Consider the following 11,939-nt stretch of genomic DNA (forward strand, 5'->3'; position numbering starts at 1 on the left):
TAATGGTCCGATTTCGAAAATTCAAACGCCAATCGAAAGCTCTCATCACGAACTACTAAAAACATGTACTTAATTTAAAGTTTGAGGTCAAGGTCAAGGTCAGGTCAAGGGTACAAATTGCAAGTTTCTACAGTATCGGCCTTGCACCGTAGTTGCCGAAGAATGGAGTCATGGACTGAGACTGATCGCCCAAAACGTGTTCTTAGGCTACCAAGACAATATTCGTTGCATACAATATCATTCAGAGGTCAAGGTCAAGGTCAGGTCAGGTCAGGTCAGGTCACCAAAAAACAAAATATATAAAAGGGCATGTGCGACACATGTTTTATGGGTCATTTTACTCATAGAATTCAATAGGCACACTCAATAAGTGATATGGACCACCTCTGGATGAATTTCAGGTCGAGGTCAGGTCAAGGTCAGGTCAAGTGAGGTCAAATTTTGAAGTTGGTTGTTAAGGGCTAAAAAGGTGTCTATCTGATGCAGTTTTTCACGGCGAATCGAATGGTGCTATTTTTGTTTCCGTACGAGGTCTAGAACTTCCAAAAAAGTCATTTTTCAAAAAAATTGTGTGTCGTGACGTCATAAAATTTTGAATAACTCCCACATTTTTGAACTGATTCTTCTAAAATTTGGTATGTAGGTGCACATAGACAACTTCTCTGACATATATTCCGGTTTTTTCGATAGACTCAAAATTTTGGATTTTATAATGATTTTCCCAAAAAAATCAGTTTTTTGAAAAATTTTAGGCCAAAATCCAAAATTTTCAAAAAACCGAGACAGCCATTTGATAGACAAAGTAAAATTACGTATAACCTTTTTTGTTACGTCTTGATTCCTTTGAAAATAAAGATGTTAGCGGCGTTTGAACTTTTGCCGTTTTTGAGGCGAAAATGGCGAACATGACGTCACTGAAACGTCAATTTCTCAAAAATTTTCCGACGGATTTCGCTCAAATTTTCAGGGAAGGTGTCAAATTGATGTAAGAAAAGGTACTGAAAGTTTGGCGGCGCTGCGCGCAACCGTTTTTGAGATATCGCAAAAATTCGTGAGGGGGTAAAATTTACCCCCCCAGCCCCGCGCGGGTTAAAATACTATACATTAGAATTGTGTTTTTCTATTGAAAAACAAATCTGAGTTCCCTGACAATTTGGCAAAAGCTGCCTGAGATCTATCATATTTGTTTTAACCCGCGCGGGGCTGGGGTCTCCAGCCGAACGCGCGGGGCTGGGGGGGGGGGGTAAATTTTACCCCCCCTGTTATCTCCCAAACTAATGGTCCGATTTGGAAAATTCAAACGCCAATCGAAAGCTCTCATCACGAACTACTAAAAACATGTACTTAATTTAAAGTTTGAGGTCAAGGTCAAGGTCAGGTCAAGGGTACAAATTGCAAGTTTCTACAGTATCGGCCTTGCACCGTAGTTGCCGAAGAATGGAGTCATGGACTGAGACTGATCGCCCAAAACGTGTTCTTAGGCTACCAAGACAATATTCGTTGCATACAATATCATTCAGAGGTCAAGGTCAAGGTCAGGTCAGGTCAGGTCAGGTCACCAAAAAACAAAATATAGAAAAGGGCATGTGCGACACATGTTTTATGGGTCATTTTACTCATAGAATTCAATAGGCACACTCAATAAGTGATATGGATCACCTCTGGATGAATTTCAGGTCGAGGTCAGGTCAAGGTCAGGTCAAGTGAGGTCAAATTTTGAAGTTGGTTGTTAAGACCTAAAAAGGTGTCTATCTGATGCAGTTTTTCACGGCGAATCGAATGGTGCTATTTTTGTTTCCGTACGAGGTCTAGAACTTCCAAAAAAGTCATTTTTCAAAAATTTTGTGTGTCGTGACGTCATAAAATTTTGAATAACTCCCACATTTTTGAACCGATTCTTCTAAAATTTGGTATGTAGGTGCACATAGACCACTTCTCTGACATATATTCCGGTTTTTTCGATAGACTCAAAATTTTGGATTTTATAATGATTTTCCCAAAAAAGTCAGTTTTTTGAAAAAAATTAGGCCAAAATCTAAAATTTTCAAAAAACCGAGATAGCCATTTGATAGACAAAGTAAAATTACGTATAACCTTTTTTGTTACGTCTTGATTCATTTAAAAATGAAGATGTTAGCGGCGTTTGAACTTTTGCCGTTTTTGAGGCGAAAATGGCGAACATGACGTCACTAAAACGTCAATTTCTCAAAAATTTTCCGACGGATTTCGCTCAAATTTTCAGGGAACGTGTCAAATTGATGTAAGAAAAGGTACTGAAAGTTTGGCGGCGCTGCGCGCCGCCGTTTCTGAGATATAGCAAAAATTCGCGAGGGGGGGTAAAATTTACCCCCCCCAGCCCCGCGCGGGTTAAATAATTGATTGCCTTGCATTATTGCACAAAAAGTAACAAAATTCCAAACGTCAGGGCCACTGGAATTTCCAGTTTGTAAGTACAACGTTTTCTTCCAAGTTTTTGGTCTTCGTGAAACAGAAAGTTGGCGATTCCGATGCTTCTTGCAAACTTTTTTCTTGTAAAAAAGTTGGTAAATTGTAAACTCAAAATTAATGCTAGAAGGTTTCGTGAATTCCAAATTTCAATTGATGGTAATTATTTCTTTTAACCCGCGCCGTGCTGGTGGCCTGAACTTTCCGCCGAGTGCTGGGGGGGGCGTTTTCACGCCCCCCCGTCTAACTCGGCTCCTGGGCCACGTAGCGACACGCGGTAAGCGGCAATCGAAAGAGCGTCAAAAATAAGGACGAAAACACTTCGGTCATTTTTTGGGTCAGGTCAAAGGTCAGGTCACCAGAGGTCACCAAAGGTAAAATGTTGACTATTTCAACATTTTGGAAACTGCCAACGGCTATCTCGGGAACCGATAGAGCTACAGCGCCGCGGAAAAGCGCATTCGATAGCCCTTTTACAGACCTTTCTGAGTAATGTTCTCAGATTTGACCTCAGGTCAACGGTTTAGCCTCCAGAGGGCAAAAACTCCAAAAATAGCCGTTTTTACGAAAAACGTTTTTTCGTCAATAACTTTTGACTCATAAGCGCCATGACATTACTTTTGCCAGCATCGTGTTCCTCTCGTCGAGACGCGTCGAATGAACTATTTGTTGACCTTGAAAGGTCATTTTGAAAATTTGACCTCAGGTCAAGGTCATGACCTGACCGAAAAGGGTCATGTTGCATATCAGTCGATCCGTATCGTCGAGCTGAACACATCTGACGTGTTTTCACCGCTCTAGCACGTCTCTATCAAAAGTTATAGCCAAAAAACTGCTGGCGACCGTTCATGACCTGAGATGACCTCAGGGGCACACAGAGGGGTCACAGGTGCATTTTTCCTATTCAGTGTGTCATGTTTACCTATGAACCGATGTTTGAGAGCGTTTTGAACGATATTCGTCCAAAAGAGGCGCATTTCAATTTTCTCCCATTGACTTATAATGGAGAGGTCGCAAAATTGACCTGACCTTAGGTCACAGATATCAAAAATCCGAGATATACATTTTATACATACTGTTACTCATATCAATCGCTGAAAGTTTCAAAGTGATCGTTCAGTCGGTGTAGCTATAGCGAGCCTTTGAACTTTTTCTGAGGTAAGGTCACTTGACGTGACCTGGTGACCTGACCTTGAACGGCCTAGGTCTGAAATTTTCACAACATGTGCGGAAATGATGTAGGAACACGTGTACCAAAAACGGCGGCGCTGCGCGCCGCCGTTTTTGAGATATTCGCGAAAAACCTGAGGGGGGGGCGTAAAAACGCCCCCCCCCAGCACGGCGCGGGTTAAACTCAAGTTTTTCTTTGTAATTACAAACTGTATTTGTTAGTGAAACAGGCCGCTGTTGGCACCTATCCTGAAAAATTCAGGTCTCAGTTTTTAAGTCAGAGGCCTGTTTCACTAAAAACTTGCAATTACAAGTGTTTGAACTTTACAATTCATAAGTATTTTTGCAAACTATGTAAAATCGGATTTCACTAAACTTCATCACCAGCGGCACCTCCAATAAAAAGAGTTGGTAAATAAACTTGTAAACAGTAAAATTGTTTTTAATCAAGAACTATAACATGTTACAGATCTTGCTTCTTTTTATCAAACTATGTCTAGTATTCATGTCAGAAATTGCAAGAATAAATTAAAAATAATGATGCTGTTTCTGAATAGTATAAATGATAGTTCACAATATCTTATTATTGAAAGAAAATAACACGTAAAACATTTGACAGCAGAAGACTGTTGAATGCAATTATGGCGCGCGAATGACAAAACATGACGATATTTATTTGTTGCTCGTAGCTGGTTCGTAGGGAATGTGCTAAGTGAAAAAGAGCATATAATGACTCAGCATATCATATTTGTTTTAAATAATTGATTGCTTTGCATCATTGCACAAAAAGTAATAAAATTCCCATCGTAAGGGCCACTGGAATTTCGGGTTTGTAAGTACAACGTTTTCTTTCAAGTTTTTGGTCTTCGTGAAACAGAAAGTTTGCGATTTCGATGTTTCTTACAAACTTTTTTCTTGTAAAAAAGTTGGTAAATTTTAAACTCAAAATTCATGCCCGAAGGCTTCGTGATATCCAAATTTCAAATGTTGGTAATTATTTCTTTTAAACTCAAGTTTTTTCTTTGTAATTACACACTTTATTTGTTAGTGAAACAGGCTTCAGGTCACAAGGGGCCCTATTCACGTCGATCATTTTTGTAAGAATTTCTTATTTTGACGAACGGCCCAGTAGTTTCGGAGTTAGGAGGGGCGGCTATAGAGCCCCCCCCCCCCCCCAGTAGGGCGTGTTATACGCGGACCCCAGTGGGGCGCGGGTTAACCCGCGACTCGCGAGATGCTTGGGGAGCGCCCCACTGGGGTCTGCGTATAACACGCCCTACTGGGGGGGGGGGGGGGGCTCTTCATAGCCCCCCTCCTAACTCCAAAACTACTGGGCCGATCGTCAAAATTCAAACGGTATCTGATAACCCCGGAAAAACTGTCGAGCGAAACCTAATTTCATTGACCTCGAGGTCACCGATGACGTCACAGGTCAGGTCAAAGTAAATATTATTAGCATTTTGGCTTGTTCACATTTTGGGCCGCCCCCCCCCCCCCCACACACACAGGTCGGCCTGATATTGCTCACCTGATGCTCACCTGATATTCGCCGCCTCCGCCGTGGTCGGCTCCGGTGGACAGAGCTCAGTACCGTCCACACACTGTTGGACCACCCGCTCTGTCGACTGACCCGGCCGGTGGACGCAGTGCAGCTCGTGCGGCTCCGGCTCCTCCGTCGGCCCTTGTCCCGGTCTGGAACAGCGCCGGACATAAACACCCCGAGTCGGTGTGTCGGGAGAATCCCCGTGTTCAGTGAGCCGGCGGCGGCGGCGTTCCAGTCTGATGACGTCAGCGGGGGGTCACCATGGATTGTGGATGTGCAGTGACGCCATTGCTAGTGGCTGGGGCATAATCAGCTGACGGTCCTGTGTTAACCCGCGCCCCGCTGGGGGGGGGGGGCAGAATCTGCCCCCCCCCCTCCCGTTTTTCGCCAATAACTTCTAAACGCGTTACGCCAGCGACGTCAAACTTTCAGTACCTTATTATACATCAATTTGACACGTCCCCTGAAAATTTGAACGAAATCCGTCGGAAAATTTTTGAGAAATTGACGTTTTAGTGACGTCATGTTCGCCATTTTCGCCGCAAAAACGGCAAAATTTCAAACGCCGCTAACATCTTAATTTTTAAAGGAATCAAGACGTAACAAAAAAGGTTATACGTGATTCCACGTTGTCTATCAAATGGCTATCTCGGTTTTTTGAAAATTTTGGATTTTGGCCCAAAATTTTTCAAAAAACTAATTTTTTGGGAAAATAGTTATAAAATCCAAAATTTTGAGTGTATCGAAAAAACCGGAATATATGTCAGAGCAGTGGTCAGTGTGCATCTACATACCAATTTTTAGAAGAATCGGTTCAAAAATGTGGGAGTTATTCAAAATTTTATGACGTCACGACACACAAAATTTTTGAAAAATGATTTTTTTGGGAAGTTCTAGACCTCGTACGGAAACAAAAATAGCACCATTCGATTCGTCGTGAAAAACTGCATCAGATAGACACCTTTTTGGGCCTTAACAACCAACTTCAAAATTTGACCGCACTTGACCTGACCTTGACCTGACCTCGACCTGAAATTCATCCAGAGGTGGTCTATATCACTTATTGAGTGTGCCTATTGAATTCTATGAGTAAAATGACCCATAAAACATGTGTCGCACATGCCCTTTTCTGTATTTTGTTTTTGGTGACCTGACCTGACCTGACCTGACCTTGACCTTGACCTTTGAATGACATTATATGCAACGAATATTGTCTTGGTAGTCTCAGAACACGTTTTGGGCAATCAAGCTCAGTCCATTCTTCGGCAACTACGGTGCAAGGCCGATACTGTAGAAACTTGCATTTTGTACCCTTGACCTGACCTTGACCTGACCTCTGACCTACTTAAGCAAAAAATTTTGGGCTCTTAAGATCCGCCTTGTTGAGAGCTTTCGATTGCCGTTTTCCCCGTCTTTCTACGACCATCGGTTCGGAAGTTAGACAGGGGGGGGCAGAATCTGCCCCCCCCCCCCCAGCAGGGCGCGTATGGCTGAATAGCCCAGCGGGGCGCGGGTTAAAGCAATGGGACAAAATTTTATCGGTATTTTTAGAAAAAAAAACCTGGACCTAGTTAGATAGTTTGGGGGCCAGTTTCTAGGTAAACTGAGTATATTCTATTTTTTTACACCCAAAAATGCTATGTTATAACCCGCGCACCGACGGGGGTCTGCGCCAACTTAGTACCGACGGGGGGGGGGGCGGATGACCGCCCCCCCTGAGATCTCGAGAACGAAGCAAGATAGCGACAAGCGGTAAACAGCATCGGATACGCACGGACAAGGTCTACAATTTTTACTAAGGTCATTTTCAGGTCAGGTCAAAGATGACGTCACAGGGGTCGAAAAAGTCAAAATGGCGGCGCTAGATATGGAGAGGGTTTTTCTCGAATAACTTTCGAAGTAGTCAAGATAGGAACAAACTAAGGGCATCATCGTGATCCTCTCGTCAATCCGCATCGAATGATATATATGTTGACCTCGAAAGGTCAAGGTCAAAGGTTGACCTCAGGTCACGTGACCTCGAGGTCATCATGCATATCATTCGATGCGTCTTGACGAGCTGAACACAATGAGACCATCCGCGCGGCTGTATCTTGTTCCTGTAAGGAGTTATTGGCAAAAAACCTTTGGTGACCTTTGATGACGTCACATGACCTTACAGCTGCCCAACAGCAAAACAGACCTCAAGGTAGTGAAGGTTGATCGTATGTGAAGTCATGTATGGTATATGAGGCCATTCCGACCCGTTTTAGTGGTAAAAACAGGGAGTTGATTTTTCCCCCATTGACTTATAATGGGGAGGTCGCGAAATTGACCTGACCTTAGGTCACCGACATCAAAATTCCGAGATATACAAATTGTAGCTACTAATGACCTAATAACATCCTGCGACTTTCAAAGGCCTCCGACATCTACTGTAGCTCTGGCACGGTGACAAAGTTGCAAAAAAGTGACTTGAGGTTGGGTCATTCAAAGTGACCTGGTGACCTGACCTTAAAAGTTAGGAGGTTCAAACTTGCACACCATGTGTAAAATTGATGAGAGAATAGTCATACCAAATTTCGCGGCTATCCGCGAAAAACCTCAGGGGGGGGGGCGGATATCCGCCCCCCCCCCCCGTCGGTGCGCGGGTTAAAGCGGAAAGGGCCGAATTTCGCGAAATTGTTACGGTCGGCGAACTTGACGCACCAAATACATGACCTTGAAGACGCGAACTGCGACTGCGTTAGGAGGATTTTGGTACGAAAGGTTTGAAATATTTGAGTTTGAGCTGGTTAAACATTTTTTATTTGCTAAAAGCAAAGGAGAAAATTCACCATATTAGTTGTTTTGTAAATCTTTTTTATTTTAAATCTATTATTCTAAACCTCTTGATCCGAAATGTTTTGTATTTCTGCGTCAACTTCGCCGTCAATTAGGTTTTCACGAAATTTTGTACCTTGCGTTATTAGATTTTGTAATATTTTTTTTTCATAGAAAAATAAACCATACATCGTTGTCGTAAATCCAGCTACTAGTTTAGTTTAAGTTTAAGTTTAATATAGTGAGCTATGGTAGACAGGGTCTATTCGGGGCTCACTTCGAGCATTAAACTGGGCCAGACTGGGTAACTTAGGTACTGTGGATGTTAAAGAGAGAGGATAGCGCCGTAGTGGTCCTGAGCTTGTCTAGCCGGTTCTTGAAAGTGTTTGTGTTTTCAGACATTATGATCTCCTGAGACAGCTTGTTCCATGCTGAGACTACTCTGTTTGCAAAGAATTTTGCTCGAGCTTGGGTCCTGGACCTCCGTATCTCAAGTTTGAGCTGGTGACCTCTGGTCGTCCTTCCGTGGTGGCTAGTGAAAAATTGACCTGGGCGTACGTTCAATCTCCCCTTAAGAATCTTAAATGTTTCTATCAAATCTCCTCTTCTGATCCTTTCTTCCATATGTACTTGTCATGTTTAGTACTTTCAAACGTTCTTCATATGGTACTCTTTTCAATCCATGGACTAGTTTAGTGGCCCTCCTTTGTATTTTTTCAAGTGCTTGCATGTCCTTATTCAAATAGGGACCAGCCGCTTGCACACAGTGCTCAAGATGAGGTCTAACATACACCGAAAAAAGGGTTTTGAAGTTCTTCACTGTTAGTTGACCAAAGGTCAGCCTCAGTACCCTGAGGGCAGACATGGCCTTGTTTGCTGACTTAGAACAGTTCAATGAAGGTTTCAGTGTGTTGGTAATGTACACTCCAAGGTCCTTTTCTACAAGAGTTTCCTCAAGCATTTGTGGCCGCCCAGTTACTGTTTTCATTGTGTAAGTGAATCCAGGATTTTGGGAGCCGCAATGCATTACTTTGCATTTTTCCAAATTGAATTGCAACAACCACTCTCCAGACCACTTGGTGAGTATATCCAGGTCAGCTTGCAGCTTTAGAGCATCACTTTGATTACTAACAGGTCCATACAACTTGGTATCGTCTGCGTACATTTTAATCTTGCTTCTGACCAGGCTTGGTAGTTCATTGACATAAATGATGAATAATACAGGACCTAACACCGAACCTTGGGGTACCCCACTTCTGACTCTGGACCATGTGGACAACTTGTTACCAACCGAAATTCTCTGGGTACGGTTACTCAAGAAGTCTGATATCCAAGCAAGGACTTCTCCCTTGATAATAAAACCTTGCAGCTTCACACAGAGTCTTCTGAGCGGCACAGTGTCAAAAGCTTTCTGATAGTCCAGGTAAATTATGTCAAGTCCTGCTCCCTCATCTACTGTCTTGGTCCAATCCTCAAGTGATTCTAATAAATTCGATTGACACGATCGGCGTTTTACAAACCCATGCTGGTGAGGTGATATAAAGTCATTCTCTTCTAAGTGGTTGATGATGTGCTTCTTTACTATTCTTTCGAGCATTTTGCAAACTTGACTTGTAAGGCTAACGGGCCGATAATTATTGGGTCTTGCTCTCTTTCCTTTCTTGAACAATGGAATGATGCATGCCTGTTTCCAATCACCAGGGAGCTCGCCAGCAGACAGAGACTTCTGGAAAAGCATGGTCAGAGGAGAAACCAGTACCTCAGCACATGATTTTAGCACCACAGCTGGTAACTCATCAGGTCCACCTGCTTTGCCTGGTTGCAGCTTTTGTAGCTCGCGTAGAACTTCTTCGGAAGTGATTGTGATGCTGTTCAATACAGATGAATCACTGACGGCCTGGGTAAAGTTTGGGATGTTTGTCATATCCTCATCAACAAATACAGTTTGAAAGTACTTATTCAGCTCTTCAGCTGTTTCATAATCGTTTTCAGTTAACCCGCGCCCCACTGGGGGGGGCTATTTATAGCCCCCCCTCCCGTTTTTCTGCAATAACTTCAAAACCGCTTGACGGATCGACGCCAAACTTTCAGTACCTTCGGCTGCATCAATTTGACACCTTGTGTCAAAATTTGAACTTCGTAGCTACCATATGTCGGCCGGAAATGACGTCAGAGTGACGTCATGTTCGTCCGATTTCGACGCAAAACATTGAACCACGGCAATCGCTCCCAAGAGCTCAGTTTTTAAGCTAGATCCAATTTCTTTGCATGAAAGAACTCAGAATTGACCGCGCTATCAAACTGCAATCTCGGATTTTCAAAATTTTGAAAATTTCGAAAATTTTATATAATAATATTCAAAATTTATATTTTTATATTTTTTTCAAAAAGTTTTTGACTTTTCGAAAAAACCGGAATATATGTGACAGAACGCATGATTATGACTAACTCTAGCAAGTTTTAGCTAAATATCTTCAAAAATGGCCAAGTTATACGCATTATTGCAAAAAATTCACAATTATTAATTTTTCAAATCAATTTTTCAGTACGTATTTGGCATCGTACACCAATATAAATGGCACCATCGTGTTCCTGAGCTCAAACTGCATCCAATAGACACCTTTTTTGTTGAAAAATTTCAACTTCAAAATTTGACCTTTTTTGACCTGAAAGTGACCTGACCTAAGCTAAATTCGACTCAAAATGACCTCGAATGACATAGACGACATCAAATTCGAAATCTATGGCCTAAATGGACCATAAAACATGTGTCACGTGACCGACGCATGATATAATATTTTCGTGACCTGTGATGACCTGACCCTGACCTGAAAATCAAAGTACAAGTTTGGTACCCTCAAGGTATCTAGAGCATCTGTTCACAAATGTGGAAACCAAAAATGAGCCTGATCTGACTTGTAAGACGGCGGCCAGAGCCCAAAATGTGAACAAGCCAAAGTGCTAATATTTTTTACTTTGACCTGACCTGTGACGTCATCGGTGACCTCGAGGTCAATGAAATTAGGTTTCGCTCGACAGTTTTTCCGGGGCTATCAGACGCCGTTTGAATTTTGACGATCGGCCCAGTAGTTTCGGAGTTAGGAGGGGGGCTATGAATAGCCCCCCCCCCAGTAGGGCGTGTTATACACAGACCCCAGTGGGGCGCGGGTTAACATCCCATCATCCTTTTCCAGGGGTCCAACCTGTGCTCTCACATTTGAACGACATCTTACATATTTGTATAGCTTACCAGGGTTTGTTTTCAAGTCTTCAGTAAGTTTTGCTTCATATTCGGACCTCGCTTTCCGCAACATACAAGTAGTTCGGTTTCTCTGCTTAGCATATGCTTCGTACTCTTCACTTCTCTTGGTTCTCGCATATTCCTTCCAGGCTTTATGCTTATACTAAAACTATCTAACTAGGTCCAGTTTTTTAGGAAAGATCGGCAAAATATTGCCCCATTGCTTTAACACGGGGCCGTCAGCTGATAATGCCCCAGCCACTTATCGTGACGTCACGACTTTGGTTGCGTATAGAGGTGTTGATAATTATATTTCTTTTGGTATATTCTGTTATCATTGTCGTAAATGTATTATAATTTGAAAAAAAAGAACAAACACACACAGAAGAGCACAAATTATGATTCTTGTGATGTAACAAAATTTGACAAACCTTTGCAGTTTGCACATTGCTTACCGCCTTTCGCTGCCTGGTCCAAGCTAGAGGGCGGTGTGAAGCCTCCGTCAACGGACCCCTCCGATTGCAGAATGACAAAGCGCACGAGTGCGAGCTTACTGCGGTGTCATGGCAACTGAACCGCGCCCACGATAAAACGCGTAATGGTCGGGTTGCATTCAGTGATACCAGCGCCTCCAGCGGAGACTTTCGGAGGTACGACACGAGGCAGGTTAATTATTTCTGCGGAACAAAGGAGGGACAAACTAACGTAAAATCGTTAAGGCGTTACGTTCCAAGGTGC

General features: G+C 42.8%; 1 protein-coding gene across 1 annotated transcript in view; it reads right to left on the reverse strand.

Annotated features, from left to right (window-relative positions):
* The window catches only part of LOC122391831, a 74,751-nt gene extending 63,027 nt beyond the window's left edge, over positions 1-11,724 (reverse strand). The window contains exons 1-2 of the mRNA XM_043386131.1: positions 11,657-11,724; positions 5,155-5,307 (exon numbers count right to left, since the gene is read on the reverse strand). The gene's annotated coding sequence lies outside the window, so the exon portion shown is untranslated. The remainder of the gene's footprint in view (positions 1-5,154; positions 5,308-11,656) is intronic.
* Positions 11,725-11,939: the final 215 nt, after the last annotated feature.

Source organism: Amphibalanus amphitrite, unplaced genomic scaffold (assembly GCF_019059575.1).
Source record: "Amphibalanus amphitrite isolate SeventyFive unplaced genomic scaffold, NRLGWU_Aamphi_draft 000457F_arrow, whole genome shotgun sequence".
Lineage (NCBI taxonomy): Eukaryota > Metazoa > Arthropoda > Thecostraca > Balanomorpha > Balanidae > Amphibalanus > Amphibalanus amphitrite.